At 38.4% G+C, this 20,261-nt stretch overlaps 1 long non-coding RNA gene across 1 annotated transcript in view; it reads left to right on the forward strand.

Annotated features, from left to right (window-relative positions):
* The first annotated feature begins 6,673 nt into the window (after positions 1-6,673).
* LOC120100657 (uncharacterized) overlaps positions 6,674-20,261 on the forward strand; it is a 44,998-nt gene continuing 31,410 nt past the window's right edge. Inside the window, exon 1 of the long non-coding RNA XR_010064031.1 lies at positions 6,674-9,552. This is a non-coding gene — a long non-coding RNA (uncharacterized LOC120100657). The remainder of the gene's footprint in view (positions 9,553-20,261) is intronic.

Below are 20,261 nucleotides of genomic sequence, written 5' to 3' on the forward strand. Positions count from 1 at the left end.
GTTCAGTAATGAAATTGGCTCTGAACTTCTCACAAGCTTGGACTCTATGATCTTCATATGGGAAAATCTGAAGCACCTGTTAGCGAGTCTTAAAAGGCATATAAGCTCAGTAAATGTTTGTTGAATACATTATTGGATGCGTTTCCAATTTCTATGTGCTGTATTGTTAGAGAAGAATCACTTGATTTTCTTTTGTTCTAGGGTAACAAATTGATAGTGTCCTATTTACTATCAAATTCTGTGGGATGCAAAGATGCTTATACATAAAGCCACTGTGACAGTTCTATACATAGTAACTGTAAATGCATTAAAATATTTTTAGATTTCTAAAGAGGATAGAATCTTATAATAGTCCTCACATAACAATGATTTGGCAGAGTTTACTGCAGTAACAAGGGCAAACAATTTCATCTCAAAAGTTCACACAGTTTATTTAAGATAGTCTGGGAGCTTCAACATTTTCTTAGGATTTTATAAACAGTAATGTTTACAACTACCAGCGTATGACCTACCTGAGGTAAAAGAGAACAAAATAGAAAGGGAAAGGGGATCTAATGCAGAATAAAACTGCAAAAATACAGATTAGAGAAAGGCCCTTTATGGCACTGAGATAAATTGTCACACCCGTTTATGTTCTACATCATGGACTTTTAACACGTTCACAACTTGCATGTGTCATATGGGCATGAGCTGATACTCATCCGCCCACACAGACTTCCTTCCTAATAGCAAGTTGTTTCAAAATATCTTGTCAGCAAGCCTTTGCTGTTGCTTGAAGACAAACTTGATTCTGAAACCCTTTGCACTTTGTGAAAGAAAGAAATAATGTTTTACTCCAAGCATTAGAATATAAATAATCACATACAATTTCTGCAATTTATGAGCATTCGAGTTAAGTCCATATAAAACAAAATACCTATTTTCCTGATATTTCAATTTTAACAATACTTCTGTACACATATAAAATATTTTATAAAATATAAAAACTATGTTCCTGGTTTTCTTGATTTTATTAAGGGATCTTTTTATTCAATTGTTTTTGGTTCTAGTTAACCATATCTGTTAAAATTGTTATACATTTAACACATCTTAGAGAAAAATCTCAATTAATGTGGTAAATATAAACCACTCTTAAGACAAAAGTTAAGAGATTAAACAAAGATAAATTAACCATACCCAACCTCAGAATTCTTAATTTTTTCAAAAAGAATGATAATAAAGCCTAGGAAAGGAGATGAAGAAGACTTGTGTTAAACATTGCCTAGACCTTCCAGAACTTTCTAATTCTCAAACTTTTGTGATGGAGGAAACCTTCCTCTTTGGTCTGACCTTATTATGTGACTCCAGGGATTTGTTCATAAACATGAACATCAATATTAAGTCTAGAAGCCAAGGTCTGACTGCTGCCCATGTCTCACAGTCACAGGAGTTCTAGTATAGGATTATCAGCTAGCTGGAAACAAGAGTCACAGCCATGCTGCTTACTGAGTAGGCTTACTGGTGTCAGAGGAGATGGTAGCCAAGTATGTGCACCTTCTTGTCATGTGTGGCAAAAATTGTTTCACTACAGAAATGTTTTACCTCTTAACCTTATAATATTCTTAGCCCCTCTTCTGCAGTGATAGCTGAGCATGGGGTAAGAGGTGTCACAGATGTCCCACGGTAGTTGAGCATTCCACAGACTGTATTCTCTGCATGCTGACCAGTGTGGCTCTCTGAACTAATTGGCCTCTGCCATCTACTCTTAAAGAAGCCTCTATAATAAGTGTAGAAAGATTAACTGATCTTCAGGTGCATAGATGAGAACATAGAGGAAAGTTTGTTATTTTGTTCATTTAGAAAATTAATAGCAATAGGTTCTCCCCATCAACTTGTGATGTAGCTATCCAACAGTTTTGTCCAAATTAACGATCCTAGGTATGAATTTCTTCCTGTAGAGAAGATTTTAAATTCAACCAGAAAGTGGTTGGTGACCCCCATAACACTTATGCCACTATTGTCCAGCTAACATACCTTCCAGGTCAGTTGTTATGTTCATAGGACTCACAACATGCATACAACCTTCTAGAATGATGACAGCTGGCCAAAGAGAATGAGAGTTTTCAGCTAGATCCCAGCTTGATTTCTGTATATTCTGTTACTGAATCTTACCAAAAGCTTCTGGGCATTCATTAAAAAGCAATGGCAACAGCTGATAAAGGTGGAAATAGTAGTTCTCTGAAGTCCTACTGACAGCTGTAAAGAAGTACATGGTGCTGAACTTTTGATGTGCTTATCTACACACAGTACCTAGAAGAGGTATTGCCTCATTTACAGGGTCAGGTCACTTAAATTCATTTTGTTTATACGAGACACACAGATACACAATTCTGGGTCTGGGTTACCCCATTGAAAATTATTATTTCAATCCTAAACTTTTTATCTAAAAATTAATAGTTTTGATTTATAGCTGGATAATATTCCATTATATTATTACTGCATTTTCATTATCTATTTATCAGTTATAGGGGTGTAGGTTGTCTCCATTTCCTGGCTGTTGTACATAGAGTATCAGTGAACATTGATGAGCAGGTCTATATAATCACACAGAGTCCTTTGGATATATGTCCAGAATCAGATGGCAGATCTATTTAAAGCTTCTTGAAAAAATTTCACACTGATTTCCATAATGGCTGCACCAGTTTTCACTCCCACCAAGAGTGAGTAATTGTTTTCCATTCTCAAGTCCTTGGCAACATATTTTCTCATATTTTTTTACAGCCCTTGTGTGATAGTACATATACGCTTGGCCTAGGGAATGGCACTCTTAGGAGGTATGGCCTTTAATGGAGAAGGTGTGTCACTGTGGGCGTGATCTTAAGAGCCTCACCCGAGCTGCCTCGAAGTGAGTCTTCCACTAGCAGCCTTCAGATCAAGATGTGGAACTCTCAGTTCTGCCTGCACCATGCTTGCCTGGATATTGTCATGTTCCTGCCTTGATGTTACTAGACAAACTCTGACCTATAAGGCTGCCCCAATTAAACGTTGTCCTTTATAAACTTACCTTGGTCATGGTGTCTTTCACAGCAGTAAATCCCTAAGACAACTTTGACACTAACTGTATTAATGTCGAAGAATATTAAGCATTAAAAAAACTTGTTTCTCAGACATTTGTGTTTCTTCTGCTGAGAACACTGTTTAATCCCATGACCTAATTTTTAATTAGACTATTTAAGTTTTCTTTATTTTATAGATTTTTTACTTCATTGTATATTCTAGAAGATAATCTGTGTAGGATATTTAGCTGTTAATTTTTTCCCATTCTATTGGTTGTCTCTTCACTTAGATTATAGGGCCTCTTATTGTATAAAAACTAAATTTCATGAGATGTTATTTGTCAACTGCTGGTTTGATGTCTGTTATCTGGGTCCGGTTTTGAAAGTCCTTCCTGTTTCAGTGAGTTCAAGCAGTTCTCACTAGGAGGTCTCTAGTTTTCCTCTATCAGCTAAAAGGTTCTGAGATCTATGGTGATGGCCTCGAACCATTTGGATTTTAGTTCTGTTGAGAGAAAAGGATAATTATATAGATTCATTCTTCTACATGCCGCTATCCAGTTTGGTCAGGACCACTCTTTGTTTTGTACACACTGTTTTATCATCAGTGTATAATTTTGGCCTCTTTGTCAAAAGTCAGATGGCTTCTCTCCGTCCAGATGGAGCTCCTCTCATTAATTCATTTCCTACCTCGCAACACCTATTTCCTGATATTCTTTGAGCTTCATTTCCAACTTGTGGTCTCTCCTTTCCTAGGTTCTGTGGTTACCCTGCATTGGACACTCACATCTAAGGATGTGCTACTAGGAATTTCAATTAAAATAAACAGCTCTAAGAAAACTGAAGGGGCAAAAAACAAATGTCAGAGGTAGAACACTAGGAAAACCTCTGCGAAACAGGCTCACCTAGATATGGCACATGACAAAACTAGAAGAGGAGCAATAACAATAAACATGTTAATGTGGAAAGGGAAAGTTTCATCATGCCTCATGATGAGAAACTTCAGGGCCCCGACTGCCAGGAGAAGAATTAGTCTCTCCCACAAACTCGATTCTTTGTTGATTGTCCTACACACAATACTCTGTTTTGAAAATGTATACACAAAAACAATGCAAATAGACTCACCAGCTTCGACTTAAATACATATATTTGTGCATGTACATCTCTCTCCTCTCTCTCTCTCTCTCTCTCTCTCTCTCTCTCTCTCTCTCTCTCTCTCTCTCTGTGTGTGTGTGTGTGTGTGTGTGTGTGTGTATTTAAAAGAGAGACAGTGAGAGAGACATATGAAACCAAAGTAAAAGAGACTATCAACTTGAGAGTAAAGGAGCATCTGAGGAGAGTTTTGAGGAAGAATAACTAAGAGGGGCTGAAGGGTAAAAATGAAGTGGGAAATGATATATTTCAATTCAAAGCACTTTTAAGCTAGGAAAGATTTTATTATTCATTTCCTATGACTTTCCTGATCGTTAAAAAAGAAGAAAGATAAAGTCAACACATACAGTCTACTTCCCTTAAAGATATATAAATGGAGAAGTGTTTGATGACAGAAGAATAATTTCCCAGGACAAGGTGAAAGCAGGTGAAGAGTCGGGGCTGAAATAACATTTAACTCACGCTTTTAAGGGTCACTAAGATGAAAGCCAGAGGGAATTTCACTATTGAAGAACACAACCAATATGCCAAGCCATAGGATGGGAGCCTTCAATAACAGTGGAATTTGTAGTTCTTGACATCATAAAGACCTAGCACATCCTGGGATGTTGATAGGATTCTACATTGTTTCCTTGCTGGGTGGTTCTGCTGATAACAGCTTCATGATAAAGAACTAGTTGTCCACACAGTCACCAGCTGAGCTCTTTGAAGAAAGAGAAAGGAATCTATTTCTTTTTACTTCCCCTGAGCCTCTTGCCTCCAGGAATTATGTTGAAGTGTCTAAGCTATGTGAAACTAAATAATTGCCAGTTTGCTAGGGGAGAAAAGACAAGCAGTGGAAATGATAGCATTATTTATATGTTTCTATCGTATACCAATCAGAAACCAAACCTCAAAATTGCAAGAACAACATTGCACAAGGGCCTAAGTAGAAGGTCTGAGTTATTCCCATCCCTCCCTAGCTTTTCATATGCTGAAGAGATACCAAGAAGTCTTATTGGTGTGGTTGAGAGGCTCTTACTGAGATATGGAGATTAAAATCCAGAACATGTGGGAGAGAGGAGGTACCAAATCCTTGTTGGGACATATTGTGCATAGAAATTTAAATTTAAGCATTTGGGAGATGGTTATCAATCAGGAAAATATTCTTTATGAAAGCATGTGTTAGAGCACACATTGGATGTAGTTGGTGAAACATGGCAATCCAGGAAGAAAAAGGACCAGATTATATATTTTAACTTGACAGTGTGTACTGTTTTAAGCTATAGTTGGTTAACTACACATAGACTAAATTCTTTATTCCTCAAACCACTTCAAAAAGGATTATTTGATGCAATAATTGCCCCTCAACAGGTCAACTCCCTCTCAGGTATTTGTACACTTGGATGCTTGCCAGAGAAGGAAGGTCAATGTATCCCTGTGCTTTAATGTTTATGCACCTAAAAGTGGGGACAGCAGCAAATGTAGAATTTGTATACATGCATATATACATACATAATTCTTATGAGCAATACATATAAGGAAATATTGGTTATTCAATGGCAGAGGATCAGCTTTAAAAACAAGAAAAAAGAAACAACATGAATTTTAAAACAGCTGGGGGGAACACATGGGAGAGTTGTTTGGAAGGAGAAAATATGTATTTACAGAATAAACTCAAAAGGCATAATTATTAATAAAAAAATTAATGAGCTTTTTGCCTACAGTATATTTCTCCCCTTTGTCTTATTTTAAGATATTCCCTTTATCTATGATGTTAAATAAGTTAATCGTGATCTACTAAAATAGAAGTTATTCTATTTTAGAGGATAAAAAAGCAAGCATTTACTCTATGGGTAATAGAAAGGCATCCAAAAATTCCAGTGCTGAACGAGAAGTTTAAAAGTAGGCTTCTCTTGGGAAATATCTTGACCATAGGTAGTAAGGTTCATATCAGTTGCAAATCCCAGTTCATAAGCATGTATATTTTAGCACACATACGTGTTACAAATGGTTTGCATAAGTGCATGCTGCTGACCGAAAAGTTGCAAAACTATAGTGATCACAATAAAGCACTTAATAAATAAAGAGTTAAATATTATTGCAAAATAATCAACCTAAAACCTGGTTGCATAGCTCAAGAAATGATTAATTTTCTCTGAAATGTGATTAGTTTTTCATAGTAAAATTATCTATCCTTGAGTTAATAAACATTAAAAACATTAAACAATCACATTTCCTTTTTTCTTCTCTAAGTTATATTGATTATAAGCCTTGCTCTGGGTAGCTACAAAGTCTGTTTACTGTGAGAAGTTTTAGAACCGTGAACGTATTACACATTGTAGTTGGAAGTTATAATGGGTACAGATTCATAGCCACATCAGGACTGTAACAGTTCTGCTGTGGTGAGGACCCAGCCACCAGGAACAGCAGACAATTTGGGGATTGAGATTGAGGATGCTTACTATAAAAGGAAACTGTCCTTGGGAACCTTAAAAAGAAAAGAAATTTCTTCTACATTCACAGAAAGATGCTGAAACACAAAATTACAAGTGTTTTATATCGCATCCTGTCCTCAGATCATTCTACACCACATGTGGACTCTGACACACGATTCTTTAAAATTGTGGACAAAGATCCTAAAAATACAACAAAGTATTTTTGTTTATAATATTCTAATAGGCCAGAAGGCCTACTTTAGTGTTGTAATAGTATTATTATTAAATCTCCCTCAAATCAAGGTTATGTCAACTATGTTCAGATTGACCTACCAACTCAAAGTACCTTTACTAATTTTATTTGGATCATTGGTACCTAATGTTCAGGCTACTTACTAAAATTTTTATGTTAAGTATTGTAATTCTGTCATTCTTCCAATGTCCCAACCATTTATTGAATTTTATGCTTAAGGTTTCTCGAAACCAATCTAGAATTTGTAAAGCAATGGACTTTCCTAATGTTCAAAATTTGAGATGTACAAAATGGGAAGCACCTTCCAGATAAAACAGGACTGAAAACAGGAACTCACAAGACTGAGGCGGTATGCAAACGTTTGCACTAACTCATGCCAGAGGGGGTTCCCCCTCACCCCCCCTCCCCCAGGCCCCTGACCCCACTTCCCACCCCCTTGCACTGTGAGGGAGCAGTAGAAATGGCCTCCTAGTCATACAAGGACACTAGCTAACTCCAACTGGCACCCACTTGCAAAAAACAAAACAAATCCAAACACCACCACCACCACCACCACCACCACCAACAACAACAATAAAACTTAGGTTCCTTAATGGAGTCTTACTGGGTATATTAACCACAATTAAGGGCTGGCCCCATACCTAACAGTAGATGGCCAATACAACATGAACTCAATGATACTCCTTTGGTCTCATAATGTTTCATTTGAGCTTTGTTTGTTTTCTTGTGCTACAGATCTTTTGCTTGTAGACTATAGCTTCAGATTTTGTGTTTTTATAGGTGTGGGTGTTTATGTTTTCCTTTTTATTCTACTTTGGCTGGTTTTTGTCTGTTTGCTTAATTGCCCCTTGCTTGCCTTGCTAAGGAAAGAGAAAGAAAGGACATGGGTTTGGGTGGATGGCAAGCTGGGAAGAAACTAGGAGAAGTCAGGGGCAGAGAAAACATGATCAAAATACATTATGTGAAAATATTTTTTCAATTAAAACTGTATAAAAGAGACTAGAAGCAGTATTATAGCAATACTGCTGTTGTTCAGTAAGTAACATCTATTTTAAAGTTTTTGTTATTTTTTTATTTTGTAATGTGTATGTCTGTGACTGTGGGTGGGATTTGCATACAAGTGTACCTGCCTGTGCAGTGGGTTCTCCTCATGCTCAAGTTACAGGCAGTTGTGAGCCATCTGATTTGTGTTGTTTTAACTAAATTCAGGTTGCTTGCAAGAGCAACATGCACTTAATAATTAAGGTGCCATGATAGCCATTTTTATGTACTTTTCTGAGATTTTAACTAATTAGAAGATGAGCTCAAACTTGTAACCATTGTAAGGGTCCATGATTTGCCAAAGATTGATATCCCAGACTCAAATAGTATATAAAATCAAAGAGTGTATTATTCTGCAGAAGTCCAGCATGCTGGGGTCTCCCATTCCAAGATGGAGGCAACCAAGTGAGCTAGCAGGTCAGATTTAAAGCACATTAAGGGAATTCCAGGTTAGGTGACTTTCATCTTGTTCTATGTCTAGAGATGTTCCAGAACCATTAACTGGGCATGGGGGCTGATAGCTGCTTCGGAGAAGTCTAGAAACTGTTTTTTTTTGTTTGTTTGTTTGTTTTTTTGTTTTTTTTTTTTTGTTTTTGACCCATTGCCCTTGTTTCAGGTCAGACAGCCGGACAACTTTTGATAGTAAGGAAGTTTCTGACTAGCTTCCTGAAGCCTGGCGTTTTTTCTAGTAACTGACTTGCCTGGACTTGAGTAGATTTGCCCAATTCTTAGACCTCGTCTCCCAAATTGCCAGTTGAAATCTGTCATGGAGTCAGCCTAGCCTTGTCACTATATTTCTTACAAAAGTTTTCAGTATAAATGCCTTTTGAAAAATGACCTGATAAATCAGTCATTTTATAATCAATCAGTTCATTCGGGAAGATAAAAACAGGTGAGTGGGCTGGCATGGACTGATCTTCAGGCTTAAATATGGACCTTCCCCCACACAAAAGGAGTACACTATCCTGTAGGTAGATCAGCTATGGAATGGCAGTTATTGGAATCGAACATTCTGTGTGCTGAATATGTCAACTAGTCCTTCTGTGACTCCTAACACAGAGTGAAGAAAGTCTTGGAGGAAAATGTAAAGGTATTTGCTTTCTGGATGCTGGAATCATTTAATTTCCTCTATAAACAACTGTGCCACAGTGCAAACTGTTTCCAAAGGTCCCAGCTGGCAAGTAGAGTTTCCTCCCCTCAGGGCAGTAAAAGCTGCATTAAGCCAGATGAGAGAAAGTTCTGGAACTGCAGAGAAGAAAAAGATCAATTCTCTCCTCTTAGGATCTTTAAGTTCAGTTACCTTTGCTGTCTCTTCATTTCTGACAAGAAGTTCTGGTTTAAGGAGGAGGGTAGCTTTCCTCTAGACTGCTACGACTAATGTAAACAAGATCATTGTGTTTTTAATCAACTCCTATTTTATGTCTATAATATTTGATGCACTTGTAGAATGTTTTGGCTTTAACCTCTTTGCTCTGATTTACTTTTTACTCTGAAATTCACCATAAACAATCTTAAATGCATCTTGGCAGAATCTTTTCTCTGATGTTCGCGAGGTTAAAGACTTTTTTTTAAAATGTGTTCTTTCTCTTTATTTTTCCTGAGACGTGAAAGATGAAGTTATGTTGGAAACGAAAGCAGAGTGATACTTGAAACCCAGGTAAAAAAACGAACAAAAGGGTTTGTTTAGGAAAATAGTTAAATTTGAAAGTGTGTTGGGTAATATGGTCTAGTCTATTTTGACTACTAAATATTTTTTAAATTAATAAGTCAACAAAAGGCATTATATTTAGAAACCATTTAACACTATTCTTTCTATTTTCTTTTACACGCACACACACACACACACACACACACACACACACACATTTGGTGTTACAAATAAATTAATGGATCTAGTTTGAATTTGGTATCTTAGTTGTTATCCATACTTTTTGAGGAAGAAGCAGAGTATTAGTTATTCTAGAACCATATCATTTGTACTAAAGAAGATAAGAGGCTATTGAGTTCTGTTATAAGTCTCCTGAATTCTACTGCTTGCCATTCTGACTCAGGTGGATAGATAGACAGTATTTCTATCCTTATATGGGACAGAAAAATGTTCTCTCTTCTCTTTTTTTTTTAAATTAAAATAGCTATTTACTCTGATTCGAATTCACAAACCCACACTCTCCCACACTAACCCTAACACTTGATTTACATACATATATATGTATATATATATAATGGCTCTGAAGAACTATATGATTGATTATATAGATATAAAACATATGCATATAGATGTATAATAGTATATATTTCTCTATATATTTCTATATAATCAATCACATAACTCTCCAGGATATACATATCTTTATTTTCCTTTTTTTTTTTATTAACTTGAGTATTTCTTATATACATTTCAACTGTTATTCCCTTTCCCGGTTTCCGGGCAAACATCCCCCTCCCCCCTCCCCTTCCTTATGGGTGTTCCCCTCCCAGCCCTCCCCCCATTGCCGCCCTCCCCCCATAGTCTAGTTCACTGGGGGTTCAGTCTTAGCAGGACCCAGGGCTTCCCCTTCCACTGGTGCTCTTACTAGGATATTCATTGCTACCTATGGGGTCAGAGTCCAGGGTCAGTCCATGTATATATAGTATTTAGGTAGTGGCTTAGTCCCTGGAAGCTCTGGTTGCTTGGCATTGTTGTACTTTTGGGGTCTCGAGCCCCTTCAAGCTCTTCCAGTTCTTTCTCTGATTCCTTCAACGGGGGTCCTATTCTCAGTTCAGTGGTTTGCTGCTGGCATTCGCCTCTGTATTTGCTGTATTCTGGCTGTGTCTCTCAGGAGCAATCTACATCCGGCTCCTGTCGGTCTGCACTTCTTTGCTTCATCCAACTTGTCTAATTGGGTGGCTCTATATGTATGGGCCACATGTGGGGCAGGCTCTGAATGGGTGTTGCTTCAGTCTCTGTTTTAATCTTTGCCTCTCTCTTCCCTGCCAAGGGTATTCTTTTTCCTCATTTAAAGGAGTGAAGCATTCACATTTTGATCATCCGTCTTGAGTTTCGTTTGTTCTAGGGATCTAGGGTAATTCAAGCATTTGGGCTAATAGCCACTTATCAATGAGTGCATACCATGTATGTCTTTCTGTGATTGGGTTAGCTCACTCAGGATGATATTTTCCAGTTCCAACCATTTGCCTACGAATTTCATAAACTTGTTGTTTTTGATAGCTGAGTAATATGCCATTGTGTAGATGTACCACATTTTCTGTATCCATTCCTCTGTTGAAGGGCATCTGGGTTCTTTCCAGTTTCTGGCTATTATAAATAAGGCTGCGATGAACATAGTGGAGCACGTGTCTCTTTTATATGTTGAGGCATCTTTTGGGTATATGCCCAAGAGAGGTATAGCTGGATCCTCAGGCAGTTCAATGTCCAATTTTCTGAGGAACCTCCAGACTGATTTCCAGAATGGTTTTACCAGTCTGCAATCCCACCAGCAATGGAGGAGTGTTCCTCTTTCTCCACATCCTCGCCAGCATCTGCTGTCACCTGAGTTTTTGATCTTAGCCATTCTCACTGGTGTGAGGTGAAATATCAGGGTTGTTTTGATTTGCATTTCCGTTATGACTAAAGATGTTGAACATTTCTTTAGGTGTTTCTCAGCCATTCGGCATTACTCAGCTGTGAATTCTTTGTTTAGCTCTGAACCTCATTTTTTAATAGGGTTATTTGTTTCCCTGCGGTCTAACTTCTTGAGTTCTTTGTATATTTTGGATATAAGGCCTCTATCTGTTGTAGGATTGGTAAAGATCTTTTCCCAATCTGTTGGTTGCCGTTTTGTCCTAACCACAGTGCCCTTTGCCTTACAGAAGCTTTGCAGTTTTATGAGATCCCATTTGTTGATTCTTGATCTTAGAGCATAAGCCATTGGTGTTTTGTTTAGGAAATTTTTTCCAGTGCCCATGTGTTCCAGATGCTTCCCTAGTTTTTCTTCTATTAGTTTGAGTGTGTCTGGTTTGATGTGGAGGTCCTTGATCCACTTGGACTTAAGCTTTGTACAGGGTGATAAGCATGGATCGATCTGCATTCTTCTACATGTTGCCCTCCAGTTGAACCAGCTCCATTTGCTGAAAATGCTATCCTTTTTCCATTGGATGGTTTTGGCTCCTTTGTCAAAAATCAAGTGACCATAGGTGTGTGGGTTCATTTCTGGGTCTTCAATTCTATTCCATTGGTCTATCTGTCTGTCTCTGTACCAATACCATGCAGTTTTTATCACTATTGCTCTGTAATACTGCTTGAGTTAAGGGATAGTGATTCCCCCTGAAGTCCTTTTATTGTTGAGGATAGCTTTAGCTATCCTGGGTTTTTTGTTATTCCAGATGAATTTGAAATTGTTCTGTCTAACTCTTTGAAGAATTGGATTGGTATTTTGATGGGGATTGCATTGAATCTGTAGATTGCTTTTGGTAAAATGGCCATTTTTACTATATTAATCCTGCCAATCCATGAGCATGGGAGATCTTTCCATCTTCTGAGGTCTTCTTCAATTTCTTTCCTCGGTGTCTTGAAGTTCTTATTGTACAGATCTTTTACTTGCTTGGTTAAAGTCACACCGAGGTACTTTATATTATTTGGGTCTATTATGAAGGGTGTCGTTTCCCTAATTTCTTTCTCGGCTAGTTTCTCTCTCTTTTTTTTTTTTTTTTTATAGGAATTTTTCTTTTTTTTTTTTTTTTTTTTTTCGTGTCGTGTGGGGATTCTTTTTTTTTTTTATTTTATTTTTTTTTTTATTAACTTGAGTATTTCTTATATACATTTCGAGTGTTATTCCCTTTCCCGGTTTCCGGGCAAACATCCCCCTCCCCCCTCCCCTTCCTTATGGGTGTTCCCCTCCCAACCCTCCCCCCATTGCCGCCCTCCCCCCATAGACTAGTTAACTGTGGGTTCAGTCTTAGCAGGACCCAGGGCTTCCCCTTCCACTGGTGCTCTTACTAGGATATTCATTGCTACCTATGGGGTCAGAGTCCAGGGTCAGTCCATGTATAGTCTTTAGGTAGTGGCTTAGTCCCTGGAAGCTCTGGTTGCTTGGCATTGTTGTACTTTTGGGGTCTCGAGCCCCTTCAAGCTCTTCCAGTTCTTTCTCTGATTCCTTCAATAGGGGACCTATTCTCAGTTCAGTGGTTTGCTGCTGGCATTCGCCTCTATATTTGCTGTATTCTGGCTGTGTCTCTCAGGAGCGATCTACATCCGGCTCCTGTCGGTCTGCACTTCTTTGCTTCATCCATCTTGTCTAATTGGGTGGCTGTATATGTATGGGCCACATGTGGGGCAGGCTCTGAATGGGTGTTCCTTCAGTCTCTGTTTTAATCTTTGCCTCTCCCTTCCCTGCCAAGGGTATTCTTTTTCCTCATTTAAAGAAGGAGTGAAGCATTCACATTTTGATCATCCGTCTTGAGTTTCGTTTGTTCTAGGGATCTAGGGTAATTCAAGCATTTGGGCTAATAGCCACTTATCAATGAGTGCATACCATGTATGTCTTTCTGTGATTGGGTTAGCTCACTCAGGATGATATTTTCCAGTTCCAACCATTTGCCTACGAATTTCATAAACTCGTTGTTTTTGATAGCTGAGTAATATTCCATTGTGTAGATGTACCACATTTTCTGTATCCATTCCTCTGTTGAAGGGCATCTCGGTTCTTTCCAGCTTCTGGCTATTATAAATAAGGCTGCGATGAACATAGTGGAGCACGTGTCTCTTTTATATGTTGAGGCATCTTTTGGGTATATGCCCAAGAGAGGTATAGCTGGATCCTCAGGCAGTTCAATGTCCAATTTTCTGAGGAACCTCCAGACTGATTTCCAGAATGGTTTTACCAGTCTGCAATCCCACCAGCAATGGAGGAGTGTTCCTCTTTCTCCACATCCTCGCCAGCATCTGCTCTCACCTGAGTTTTTGATCTTAGCCATTCTCACTGGTGTGAGGTGAAATATCAGGGTTGTTTTGATTTGCATTTCCGTTATGACTAAAGATGTTGAACATTTCTTTAGGTGTTTCTCAGCCATTCGGCATTACTCAGCTGTGAATTCTTTGTTTAGCTCTGAACCTCATTTTTTAATAGGGTTATTTGTTTCCCTGCGGTCTAACTTCTTGAGTTCTTTGTATATTTTGGATATAAGGCCTCTATCTGTTGTAGGATTGGTAAAGATCTTTTCCCAATCTGTTGGTTGCCGTTTTGTCCTAACCACAGTGCCCTTTGCCTTACAGAAGCTTTGCAGTTTTATGAGATCCCATTTGTTGATTCTTGATCTTAGAGCATAAGCCATTGGTGTTTTGTTTAGGAAATTTTTTCCAGTGCCCATGTGTTCCAGATGCTTCCCTAGTTTTTCTTCTATTAGTTTGAGTGTGTCTGGTTTGATGTGGAGGTCCTTGATCCACTTGGACTTAAGCTTTGTACAGGGTGATAAGCATGGATCGATCTGCATTCTTCTACATGTTGCCCTCCAGTTGAACCAGCTCCATTTGCTGAAAATGCTATCCTTTTTCCATTGGATGGTTTTGGCTCCTTTGTCAAAAATCAAGTGACCATAGGTGTGTGGGTTCATTTCTGGGTCTTCAATTCTATTCCATTGGTCTATCTGTCTGTCTCTGTACCAATACCATGCAGTTTTTATCACTATTGCTCTGTAATACTGCTTGAGTTAAGGGATAGTGATTCCCCCTGAAGTCCTTTTATTGTTGAGGATAGCTTTAGCTATCCTGGGTTTTTTGTTATTCCAGATGAATTTGAAATTGTTCTGTCTAACTCTTTGAAGAATTGGATTGGTATTTTGATGGGGATTGCATTGAATCTGTAGATTGCTTTTGGTAAAATGGCCATTTTTACTATATTAATCCTGCCAATCCATGAGCATGGGAGATCTTTCCATCTTCTGAGGTCTTCTTCAATTTCTTTCCTCGGTGTCTTGAAGTTCTTATTGTACAGATCTTTTACTTGCTTGGTTAAAGTCACACCGAGGTACTTTATATTATTTGGGTCTATTATGAAGGGTGTCGTTTCCCTAATTTCTTTCTCGGCTAGTTTCTCTCTCTTTTTTTTTTTTTTTTTATAGGAATTTTTCTTTTTTTTTTTTTTTTTTTTTTTCGTGTCGTGTGGGGATTCTTTTTTTTTTTTATTTTATTTTTTTTTTTATTAACTTGAGTATTTCTTATATACATTTCGAGTGTTATTCCCTTTCCCGGTTTCCGGGCAAACATCCCCCTCCCCCCTCCCCTTCCTTATGGGTGTTCCCCTCCCAACCCTCCCCCCATTGCCGCCCTCCCCCCATAGACTAGTTAACTGTGGGTTCAGTCTTAGCAGGACCCAGGGCTTCCCCTTCCACTGGTGCTCTTACTAGGATATTCATTGCTACCTATGGGGTCAGAGTCCAGGGTCAGTCCATGTATAGTCTTTAGGTAGTGGCTTAGTCCCTGGAAGCTCTGGTTGCTTGGCATTGTTGTACTTTTGGGGTCTCGAGCCCCTTCAAGCTCTTCCAGTTCTTTCTCTGATTCCTTCAATAGGGGACCTATTCTCAGTTCAGTGGTTTGCTGCTGGCATTCGCCTCTATATTTGCTGTATTCTGGCTGTGTCTCTCAGGAGCGATCTACATCCGGCTCCTGTCGGTCTGCACTTCTTTGCTTCATCCATCTTGTCTAATTGGGTGGCTGTATATGTATGGGCCACATGTGGGGCAGGCTCTGAATGGGTGTTCCTTCAGTCTCTGTTTTAATCTTTGCCTCTCCCTTCCCTGCCAAGGGTATTCTTTTTCCTCATTTAAAGAAGGAGTGAAGCATTCACATTTTGATCATCCGTCTTGAGTTTCGTTTGTTCTAGGGATCTAGGGTAATTCAAGCATTTGGGCTAATAGCCACTTATCAATGAGTGCATACCATGTATGTCTTTCTGTGATTGGGTTAGCTCACTCAGGATGATATTTTCCAGTTCCAACCATTTGCCTACGAATTTCATAAACTCGTTGTTTTTGATAGCTGAGTAATATTCCATTGTGTAGATGTACCACATTTTCTGTATCCATTCCTCTGTTGAAGGGCATCTCGGTTCTTTCCAGCTTCTGGCTATTATAAATAAGGCTGCGATGAACATAGTGGAGCACGTGTCTCTTTTATATGTTGAGGCATCTTTTGGGTATATGCCCAAGAGAGGTATAGCTGGATCCTCAGGCAGTTCAATGTCCAATTTTCTGAGGAACCTCCAGACTGATTTCCAGAATGGTTTAACCAGTCTGCAATCCCACCAACAATGGAGGAGTGTTCCTCTTTCTCCACATCCTCGCCAGCATCTGCTGTCACCTGAGTTTTTGATCTTAGCCAATAGCACTGGTGTGAGGTGAAATCTCAGGGTTGTTTTGATTTGCATTTCCCTTATGACTAAAGATGTTGAACATTTCTTTAGGTGTTTCTCAGCCATTCGGCATTCCTCAGCTGTGAATTCTTTGTTTAGCTCTGAACCCCATTTTTTAATAGGGTTATTTGTTTCCCTGCGGTCTAACTTCTTGAGTTCTTTGTATATTTTGGAAATAAGGCCTCTATCTGTTGTAGGATTGGTAAAGATCTTTTCCCAATCTGTTGGTTGCCGTTTTGTCCTAACCACAGTGTCCTTTGCCTTACAGAAGCTTTGCAGTTTTATGAGATCCCATTTGTCGATTCTTGATCTTAGAGCATAAGCCATTGGTGTTTTGTTCAGGAAATTTTTTCCAGTGCCCATGTGTTCCAGATGCTTCCCTAGTTTTTCTTCTATTAGTTTGAGTGTGTCTGGTTTGATGTGGAGGTCCTTGATCCACTTGGACTTAAGCTTTGTACAGGGTGATAAGGATGGATCGATCTGCATTCTTCTACATGTTGCCCTCCAGTTGAACCAGCACCATTTGCTGAAAATACTATCTTTTTTCCATTGGATGGTTTTGGCTCCTTTGTCAAAAATCAAGTGACCATAGGTGTGTGGGTTCATTTCTGGGTCTTCAATTCTATTCCATTGGTCTATCTGTCTGTCTCTGTACCAATACCATGCAGTTTTTATCACTATTGCTCTGTAATAGTGCTTGAGTTCAGGGATAGTGATTCCCCCTGAAGTCCTTTTATTGTTGAGGATAGCTTTAGCTATCCCGGGTTTTTTGTTATTCCAGATGAATTTGCAAATTGTTCTGTCTAACTCTTTGAAGAATTGGATTGGTATTTTGATGGGGATTGCATTGAATCTGTAGATTGCTTTTGGTAAAATGGCCATTTTTACCATATTAATCCTGCCAATCCATGAGCATGGGAGATCTTTCCATCTTCTGAGGTCTTCTTCAATTTCTTTCCTCAGTGTCTTGAAGTTCTTATTGTACAGATCTTTTACTTGCTTGGTTAAAGTCACACCGAGGTACTTTATATTATTTGGGTCTATTATGAAGGGTGTCGTTTCCCTAATTTCTTTCTTGGCTTGTTTCTCTTTTGTATAGAGGAAGGCAACTGATTTATTTGAGTTAATTTTATACCCAGCCACTTTGCTGAAGTTGTTTATCAGCTTTAGTAGTTCTCTGGTGGAACTTTTGGGATCACTTAAATATACTATCATGTCATCTGCAAATAGTGATATTTTGACCTCTTCTTTTCCGATCTGTATCCCTTTGATCTCCTTTTGTTGTCTGATTGCTCTGGCTAGAACTTCAAGAACTATATTGAATAAGTAGGGAGAGAGTGGGCAGCCTTGTCTAGTCCCTGATTTTAGTGGGATTGCTTCAAGTTTCTCTCCATTTAGTTTAATGTTAGCAACTGGTTTGCTGAATATGGCTTTTACTATGTTTAGGTATGGGCCTTGAATTCCTATTCTTTCCAGGACTTTTATCATGAAGGGGTGTTGAATTTTGTCAAATGCTTTCTCAGCATCTAATGAAATGATCATGTGGTTCTGTTCTTTCAGTTTGTTTATATAATGGATCACGTTGATGGTTTTCCGTATATTAAACCATCCCTGCATGCCTGGGATGAAGCCTACTTGATCATGGTGGATGATTGTTTTGATGTGCTCTTGAATTCGGTTTGCCAGAATTTTATTGAGTATTTTTGCGTCGATATTCATAAGGGAAATTGGTCTGAAGTTCTCTTTCTTTGTTGTGTCTTTGTGTGGTTTAGGTATAAGAGTAATTGTGGCTTCATAGAAGGAATTCGGTAGGGCTCCATCTGTTTCAATTTTGTGGAATAGTTTGGATAATATTGGTATGAGGTCTTCTATGAAGGTTTGATAGAATTCTGCACTAAACCCGTCTGGACCTGGGCTCTTTTTGGTTGGGAGACCTTTAATGACTGCTTCTATTTCCTTAGGAGTTATGGGGTTGTTTAACTGGTTTATCTGTTCCTGATTTAACTTCGATACCTGGTATCTGTCTAGGAAATTGTCCATTTCCTGAAGATTTTCAAATTTTGTTGAATATAGGTTTTTATAGTAAGATCTGATGATTTTTTGAATTTCCTCCGAATCTGTAGTTATGTCTCCCTTTTCATTTCTGATTTTGTTAATTTGGACACACTCTCTGTGTCCTCTCGTTAGTCTGGCTAAGGGTTTATCTATCTTGTTGATTTTCTCAAAGAACCAACTTTTGGTTCTGTTGATTCTTTCTATGGTCCTTTTTCTTTCTACTTGGTTGATTTCAGCTCTGAGTTTGATTATTTCCTGCCTTCTACTCCTCCTGGGTGTATTTGCTTCTTTTTGTTCTAGAGCTTTTAGGTGTGCTGTCAAGCTGCTGACATATGCTCTTTCCTGTTTCTTTATGCAGGCACTCAGCGCTATGAGTTTTCCTCTTAGCACAGCTTTCATTGTGTCCCATAAGTTTGAGTATGTTGTATCTTCATTTTCATTAAATTCTAAAAAGTTTTTAATTTCTTTCTTTATTTCTTCCTTGACCAGGTTATCATTGAGGAGAGCATTGTTCAATTTCCACGTATATGTGGGCATTCTTCCCTTATTGTTATTGAAGACCAGTTTTAGGCCGTGGTGGTCCGATAGCACGCATGGGATTATTTCTATCTTTCTGTACCTGTTGAGGCCCGTTTTTTGACCAATTATATGGTCAATTTTGGAGAAAGTACCATGAGGAGCTGAGAAGAAGGTATATCCTTTTGCTTTAGGATAGAATGTTCTATAAATATCCGTTAAGTCCATTTGGCTCATGACTTCTCTTAGTCTGTCTACATCACTGTTTAATTTCTGTTTCCATGATCTGTCCATTGATGAGAGTGGGGTGTTGAAATCTCCCACTATTATTGTGTGAGGTGCAATGTGTGTTTTGAGCTTTAGTAAGGTTTCTTTTACATATGTAGGTGCCCTTGTATTTGGGGCATAGATATTTAGGATTGAGAGTTCATCTTGGTTGATTTTTCCTTTGATGAATATGAAGTGTCCTTCCTTATCTTTTTTGATGACTTTTAGTTGGAAATTGATTTTATTTGATATTAGAATGGCTACTCCAGCTTGCTTCTTCTGACCATTTGCTTGGAAAGTTGTTTTCCAGCCTTTCACTCTGAGGTAGTGTCTGTCTTTGTCTCTGAGGTGTGTTTCCTGTAGGCAGCAGAATGCAGGGTCCTCGTTGCGTATCCAGTTTGTTAATCTATGTCTTTTTATTGGGGAGTTGAGGCCATTGATATTGAGAGATATTAAGGAATAGTGATTATTGCTTCCCGTTATATTCATACTTGGATGTGAGGTTATGTTTGTGTGCTTTCATTCTCTTTGTTTTGTTGCCAAGACGATTAGTTTCTTGCTTCTTCTAGGGTATAGCTTGCCTCCTTATGTTGGGCTTTACCATTTATTATCCTTTGTAGTGCTGGATTTGTAGAAAGATATTGTGTAAATTTGGTTTTGTCATGGAATATCTTGGTTTCTCCATCAATGTTAATTGAGAGTTTTGCTGGATACAGTAATCTGGGCTGGCATTTGTGTTCTCTTAGGGTCTGTATAACATCAGTCCAGGATCTTCTGGCCTTCATAGTTTCTGGCGAGAAGTCTGGTGTGATTCTGATAGGTCTCCCTTTATATGTTACTTGACCTTTTTCCCTTACTGCTTTTAATATTCTTTCTTTATTTTGTGCGTTTGGTGTTTTGACAATTATGTGACGGGAGGTGTTTCTTTTCTGGTCCAATCTATTTGGAGTTCTGTAGGCTTCCTGTATGTCTATGGGTATCTCTTTTTTTAGGTTAGGGAAGTTTTCTTCTATGATTTTGTTGAAGATATTTACTGGTCCTTTGAGCTGGGAGTCTTCACTCTCTTCTATACCTATTATCCTTAGGTTTGATCTTCTCATTGAGTCCTGGATTTCCTGTATGTTTTGGACCAGTAGCTTTTTCC

This window comes from Rattus norvegicus, chromosome 2 (genome assembly GCF_036323735.1).
Source record: "Rattus norvegicus strain BN/NHsdMcwi chromosome 2, GRCr8, whole genome shotgun sequence".
Lineage (NCBI taxonomy): Eukaryota > Metazoa > Chordata > Mammalia > Rodentia > Muridae > Rattus > Rattus norvegicus.